Below are 7,217 nucleotides of genomic sequence, written 5' to 3'. Positions count from 1 at the left end.
TTTAGACATCAACAATCATTGAAGGACTCTTACATGGAAACTGAATCTTTACTGTACAATATTTATTTTTAGTATCATGGGTCAAAAATATGTCCTCTTTCCTAGACTTTTGGTTTGCTGAGGTTACTTAATCTTTTCATCAGTTCCAAGTGTCTCCAGGCTAATATTGACTTAGGTTAATTAAATTCTTGCTGTAATACATTTGTGATAAGTAATGTAATCCCCAATGGTGAAACCATAACCATGCTATGACTGCTTCATGATGAGTGGTCCTGTCAATTAGGGAATTTCCCTAATCAAAAGCCCTTCACTCTCAAGAGAGTGTCCCTGAATAGCAGCGAAGGTTGCTTAATTAGTGAGGTTAAAACAACCTTCAGAAACAAAGTCAAGATGACATTTCTATCTGCGCCATGCTGATAGAATTCTCTAAACAGAGCACTTAGAAATCTTGGTGTGAAAATTCCTGTCAGTCTTAGAAGGAAAGGAAAAGAAAAGATGAGAAAGAAGGGAAAAGAAAGGAAAATATGTTGACTTGAATAGCAGTTAACTACTATTGGCTTTACATATATTGACTTTAATAGCAATTAATTTAATATACTAGCTATTGGCTTTACACAGTATTTCCTTAAACTTTTGATTGAGAAACTCTACCCAAATTCATCACTCTCATTTGAAAAAATAACAATCATTTAAAAAAAAAATCAATGAACTATAACTATAAGCCAATCAATAGAGGAAATTTTAAAAAGAAGCAATTCTCTGAGAGTCATCTTCTCGTCTCTGTAAAACCAATGAAAGAGATTGCAAATAACATTGAGCCAATCTGTGTGATAAAAGGAGATGAACTGTGTAGGAGGCCTTTAATCAAAATGCTTTATGCTGCCACAAAGCACTTAATAATCAATGTGTCTGCTATAGAAAAGCAGCAAGGATGAACCTATACAAATATATTTTATTTGGTGGTGTCTGTGCATTCAAATGACAAAGAATTATTTTTTTTCCTTCCCATAAAATGAAAATCTCAGTGACAAATCCTGAAAAAAAAATCTTTACTTTGTATGACCAAACAATTTTGCATTTCCAACTGATTAAATTCTCAGTAGAACACATCAACTTTCAGATTCTTTGTTTAACTTTGTGTACTTTCATCTACCATGGTAATGAAAATTTAGCAATTCTCTAAAAACATTTAATTGCTCAAACTAATAACAGGGTCTTCTGATAAAATAAGTCACATTGTTTAATCCTTGCCCATTTCCAAGACCAGTTTGCTTTTGATAAAAGATCTCTTTAAACCTTCCTATATTTTCAAACTTGACTTTGATGCAAAGTATAAACAAATAATTTAGCTAAGAGGAAGAAAGGAAAGGCCTACATTTATTGAAGGTATGTATTTTTTCAGGTAAATAAGTATCCACAACTTTGTTAACAAGAATGAAAATGGAATTCAGGAATTGATTTGTAACTTATTCAAGCTTGGGCATCTGTAAGAGGCTTAATTTCAATATCTTACACACTTTTCACTTTCTTTTGTTGTTTCTGAATCTTATATAAAAGTCAAGTATTTGGAATATTGGCTACCTCCCCTCAGCAGAAGAGTCATAAACTCAAAAAAAGATCATATAGAATTCTATACTATCCTCTCCTATTTTAACATAGGATCATTGTGTTTTAAGTAAAGAAGAATGGAGGGAAAACATCATGGAGTCTGCAGAACAGGATGACCACCCACCTATTAGTGGGACTGCTAGTTCAACCTTACCCATTCAGGGTCACTGCAAATTGACATAATATAACTTGCCTCTCAGTTCCCAAGTTTATTTTTCAAATTTAAATTTTTTTCAATGTGCTTTTCTGTGTCCTCTTGATAATTAATTCAAGCCTGAATATAACCAGAATTGCAAATAAAGTGTAAGAGAAAAATCTTTGTATTTGTATAAGAAATCTTGTGCTTGAAAATACTATGGAAACTGTTCTAAAGCCTGTAAACACTATGAAACTGTGTGATCGCATTATTATAGATCCAAGACAAACTTGTGCCAAGTGAGTATCATGCTGACATATAGAAACTGAAAATAATCCTAGCCAAGAAATTTGTTATACATTTCAATAACAATAAGGGGTTTTACACTATTCCATACCTTGGCTGATAGATTATAGACTGAAAGAAAACCACCAAAGATCAATTGGTCTGTTTCAAAATTACAACTTCTAGGACTGATATCATCTAAGCCTGGAGAAGTTGATTAGACAATAGGCCCAGGGTCTACTTTCCTCAAGGAGATTAACTGCAAACCACCATACATTTCATCAGTAACACCCAAAGTATAAGTCTCTTGTCATCCACCCTCTTCTCCACCCTGAAACTCTCAGTCCTTCTGGGCCCCTGGGTCAGCCCTCTCTCACCTACCCACCCTAACAATTGAGATGAACTCTCTGGAAATAAGGCTTCATTCACTAAATCTTCTAAATGTGCATGGTTTCCTATCTCTCTCTCAAGTGAAGTCTTCTTGTTATCTTCTCACAGTCAGATGGCTCAGCATCAGGACCTGGGGTTTTTTCTTCTTTCCTCCCCATCACCAATGTTAACAATTATCATCTGCCCCTACATCATATCTAATAGCTTCCTCCCTTGCCCCTTAGCTGTCACTTAACTAAATCACAGAAAGTAGTTCCTAAACTGGAAGAAAAAGTTGTTGGATCTACCAAAGTTTGCCCTAGTTAGTAATTTCAAATCAAGAAAAAGTCCAAAGCCATCTTACCTAAATTATTTATTTGTACTTGGCACCAAAGTCAAGTTTGAAAATCTAGGAAGAGTATAAAGAAGTCTTTTATCCAAAGCAAACTGGTTTTGGTAATGGGGAAGTATTGAATGTGACCTGTTTTGTTTTATTTTGGTTCCCAGTTATTAGTTTGAGCAATCAAATGATTTTTAGAGAACTACTAGTTGGTCATAAACCTCGGTTATCCTTCAGTCACCACCACTCATGGAAGACTTTGTCAGGTGATCCATAGTCTTCCTCTCCACTGCAAGTCCTGCCAATCTCCTACCAAGTGAAGGACCTCCAGCACCTTGATCTTGGGTGATCTTGGGTCCTCATGACATAGGACCATCTCTTTTGCACCTCAGCAGTTACTCATTCCACTAGGAAGGCTTTGGACTTTGTCATGCCTTGACATTACTAATGAGGGCATTTCTTGGTAGATCCCAACTACATTTTCTTTCAGCTTATTAACTAATTTATTATCTTCTCCTACTGTGACCAATCTGCTGCCTCACAATGGCCTCCAAAAATTGTCTGCTTTACTGTCCCTCCTATTATTGGCCTCTAATTTCTTCAGTTTCATTCTCCTTTTGATTAAATTCTATAATCCATCATTTCACTCATAATCCTATCCTACTTGTCTTGCACAAGTGGGATCCACATAGATGGTGTCCATGTTCTCTGGCCTTGCACTGGAGTCAGTCACTCAATCTACTTACATTTTTAAACAAATGATCAACAATCGGTTACATTTTTCTGGTCAACATACTTCACTCTTTTCAGTGTCTATTTCTAGTGTATGTTACTCTCCTTTAGACATGTCCTTAGAGCCCCAGCTTTTCCTTTTCTTATAGCCACTTCATGGAATATGTTGAAGCCTTCAACACTGCACCACCGCATTCTTCCACACATTTTTCTTCATCCTTTTCAACTCATCTTACATTGATTTGCCATTTGTCTTCCTTTAAAAAGTCAATTCCTAATAGTTGGATCCCATCAACTCCAGTCTTCCTCAGAAATATATAATACCTTTTTTTCCATCTTACACATTTAATCACTCCATCTCAAATCAATTCTTCTCAATGGAATTTGAACATGTTCATGTCTAATCAGTTATAAACCACTCTTTTAACGTCACATTCATATCCAATCACCTTATCTTTCTTTCCCACCCTTCTGGGAATGGAAAAAAATTCCATTTTCTTATGTCTCATTTATTCAGCAATTTGTGCTAATCTGTTTTTTGACTATGTCACTCCATCAGAATAATTCTCAAAAAGGTCACTAATAATTGATAACAACTAAATCCTATGGACATATTTTAATCCTATTTTGAATACTTTAGCTCACACGTCAGGCCACGGGGAGATGGAGCGAGTGCAGTTGCCCTGACATGGGTATATAGGCGCAGACCGGTGTGTCCTTGAGCTAGAGCGTGGGTTGTCTGACTTCTGATCTGGAACCTTCTTTGCGCTAATGATGAAAGAATGAATTAAAAATGAGTGACGTTGAGAAAGGCAAGAAGATTTTTGTTTAGAAGTGTGCCCAGTGCCACACCGTGGAAAAGGGAGGCAAGCACAAGACTGGGCCAAATCTCCATGGACTATTTAGGCCGAAGACAGGTCAGGCTGCTGGATTCTCTTATACAGATGACAACAAGAACAAAGGCATCACCTGGGGAGAGGATACACTGATGGAGTATTTGGAGAATCCCCAAAAGTACATCCCTGGAACAAAAATGATCTTCGCTGGCATTAAGAAAAAGGGAGAAAGGGCAGACCTAATAGCTTACCTCAAAAAAGCCACTAATGAGTAATAGCTACTGCCTTATTTATTACCAAACAGAAATGTCTCTTGGCTTTTTTATGTGCACCATAATTTAATTGATGTGATACACCAGAAATCAGATCATGAATTACTGATAAAATTATTTTTGTTGGACAATCCTGATTTAAGTAAAACTGACTTGCAGTTAAATTAATATTTTGGTTATATTCCCACTTCAGTAAATTCTATCACTGTTTCCCCTTTTTAAAGTTATGGTTGGACTTAATTAGTAATGTTCACAGAAATGGTGAATGACATCTGAAAACTGGTTTTATATTTAGTTTTATAGAATTGATTATGTGAATATGTTTAAATTTGGGGGAAATCCCTTCACTCAGAACCAAGCATGATTCACATTTGTTTCAATTTGTGTTCATTAGCCTATTAAAGGCAGTGGTTGAAGATAAAGAAGCAGTATCTACTTTATATTTTTGTTGACCATGCCAATTTAATTAGAATTCCCTGTATCTAAAATGCTGTTTTTTCCTTATGGAAAGGCATTTTAGTGTGATTTATGTATGATATTAAATAAAGAATATTTAACACTTCTCACATTTTATAGCTGATCTATATGTTCAGATGCTTTTAAGTCAGCATAATACAATAACAAGTTAGACTTTACTTTTTAATTCTTTATTTTCTAAGATTAAGTTATCATTTAGGATTGTTTTTAAACAACTATTCATAAACAATACTATGGAACATCTAGGTGGTTGGTAGTGGTGCTTTTGCCAACTTATTAGATGGAAAGATTAAGGTAAAAGAGATATACCCATCAGTACAAATTTGTAAAATATGTTACCATAAGATTTAAGATAACTAAATTAACAATCACAGATCATGAAAAATAAATAAAAAAGCAAATACTTTCAGCAGTGCTGGGTATTGTTAACCATTGTTTATTTCTTACATTCTCTTCTTTTTATTTCAAACATTTATGTGTACATACACTCAAGTATGTACCTTCTGGTTTTTCTTCTTTCCCTTTGGCTACTTCTTAATCTTTTTCATAAAGTCAACTTCCTTTCTCTGACCATTGACCTTAAGAGTTTCTCAAAGCCAAGAGCAAGTTCATATTCCTCACTCATGGTACAGTTTCTCCCTTGATATCAACGATAGCCCTGACTTCTCAGATTTATCTCTCTAGGAGGATGTGGTTCTGAGCCCCAGGACTCTATATCCTAATACCTAACTTTACATTCTATATGTGTATACTAAAACACTTCAAACTCAGCATAGTTAAATATACACACAAATCTTAATGCTTCAATAGCATTAACTTATAAATTTGTATGCTACTGCAATTAATCTAGCTGCATAAGGCAGATGTCTCCCTAAGATTTATCCTTGGTCTCTACTGTTTCTCATTTATTATTCTGGTTTCTCAGAACTTCTATAAATTTTAATTAATAATACCTTACTTATATGTTTTTACAGTCCCTGCCCTTAGACATCATTATCTCTGGTATAAATACATTGCAATGATTACTAAACAAAAGCATGTTCTGCATGAGGGCAGTCTTGGCATTTTGTGGGAACTTTCTAGATGTGTAGATTCTCAGGCTACCCCCAGAACAACTGAATCATATCGTGCCTTTTAACAAGGACTTTGAGTGAATCATATGCATATAAGTTCAGAAAAGCACTGAACTAAAGAACATCAAAACTTCCCCACAATTCTATAGGCCCAATGCAAGCAAGTTAATTTCTACCACCTGAAGATTAAGACAAACAAGAGTCTTTGCTCATTAGCAGTATGTTTAAACCCTCAAATTCTCCAATGAAAGAAGATACTTGTAGTTAACACTTTATTTTGTTGATGTTGTTTGTAATTAAGTTTCTTGAATTGCAATGTACGTGACTGTGGCTTAACTCCAAGTGGAGGAGGGCTGGAGATAGGAATTCTCATGCATCTTCTTATAGCTCCTAGAAAAATCATTAGAAACAGCAAATGAACCAAAAACTTCTTATTTTTAAGCAAGTAGGAAAATCTGTATTAAAAATCTGAGTCTGTTCAAAACCCCAGATAAATCTCAAAAACATGTTGAATGAAAGAAGCCAGACACAAGGAAATACAAAGTGCCCTCTGGTACCATTTAAATGAAGTTTAAGAAAAGGCAAAACTTCCATCAGCACAGAAGAAGAGTGTTTACCTTCAGAGGAAAGGGGAAGATTATGACTACAGAGGGACACGTAGGAACTTTCTGGGGTGATATTCCATGGATGTGGGAATATGGCACATATAAAAAATTCATCAAATTGTACAATTAAGATGTGTTCATTCTATCATATGTAAACCATTTTTCAATATAAAAAACAAAAAATAATATTAAGTAAACTTATGTGAAATATGATTTTTATAAGACACAAAACTTGAGTGAGGTAAGCATGGTGGCGAATGCCTGTAATCTCAGTGACTCAGGAGGAGGCTGAGGCAAGAGGATTGTCAAGTTCAGGGCCAGTCTCAGCAACTTAGCAAGACCCTGTTTCAAAATGAAAAAAATAAAAATAACTTAGGGTATATCTCAGTGTTACAGCACCCCTGGGTTCAAACTCCAGTGCTACAGGGGAAAAAAAAAAACTTGGCTGAACTTACTTCAGGATAGTATTTGAAAGTTTGGTGTT

General features: G+C 35.1%; 1 pseudogene; it reads left to right on the top strand.

Annotated features, from left to right (window-relative positions):
- The first annotated feature begins 4,263 nt into the window (after nucleotides 1-4,263).
- On the top strand, nucleotides 4,264-4,665 carry LOC139704157 (cytochrome c, somatic pseudogene; annotated as a pseudogene).
- The last annotated feature ends 2,552 nt before the right edge of the window (nucleotides 4,666-7,217 follow it).

This window comes from Marmota flaviventris, unplaced genomic scaffold (genome assembly GCF_047511675.1).
Source record: "Marmota flaviventris isolate mMarFla1 unplaced genomic scaffold, mMarFla1.hap1 Scaffold_355, whole genome shotgun sequence".
In the NCBI taxonomy this organism is placed as follows: domain Eukaryota; kingdom Metazoa; phylum Chordata; class Mammalia; order Rodentia; family Sciuridae; genus Marmota; species Marmota flaviventris.
This window is presented reverse-complemented; position numbering and strand designations above follow the sequence as displayed.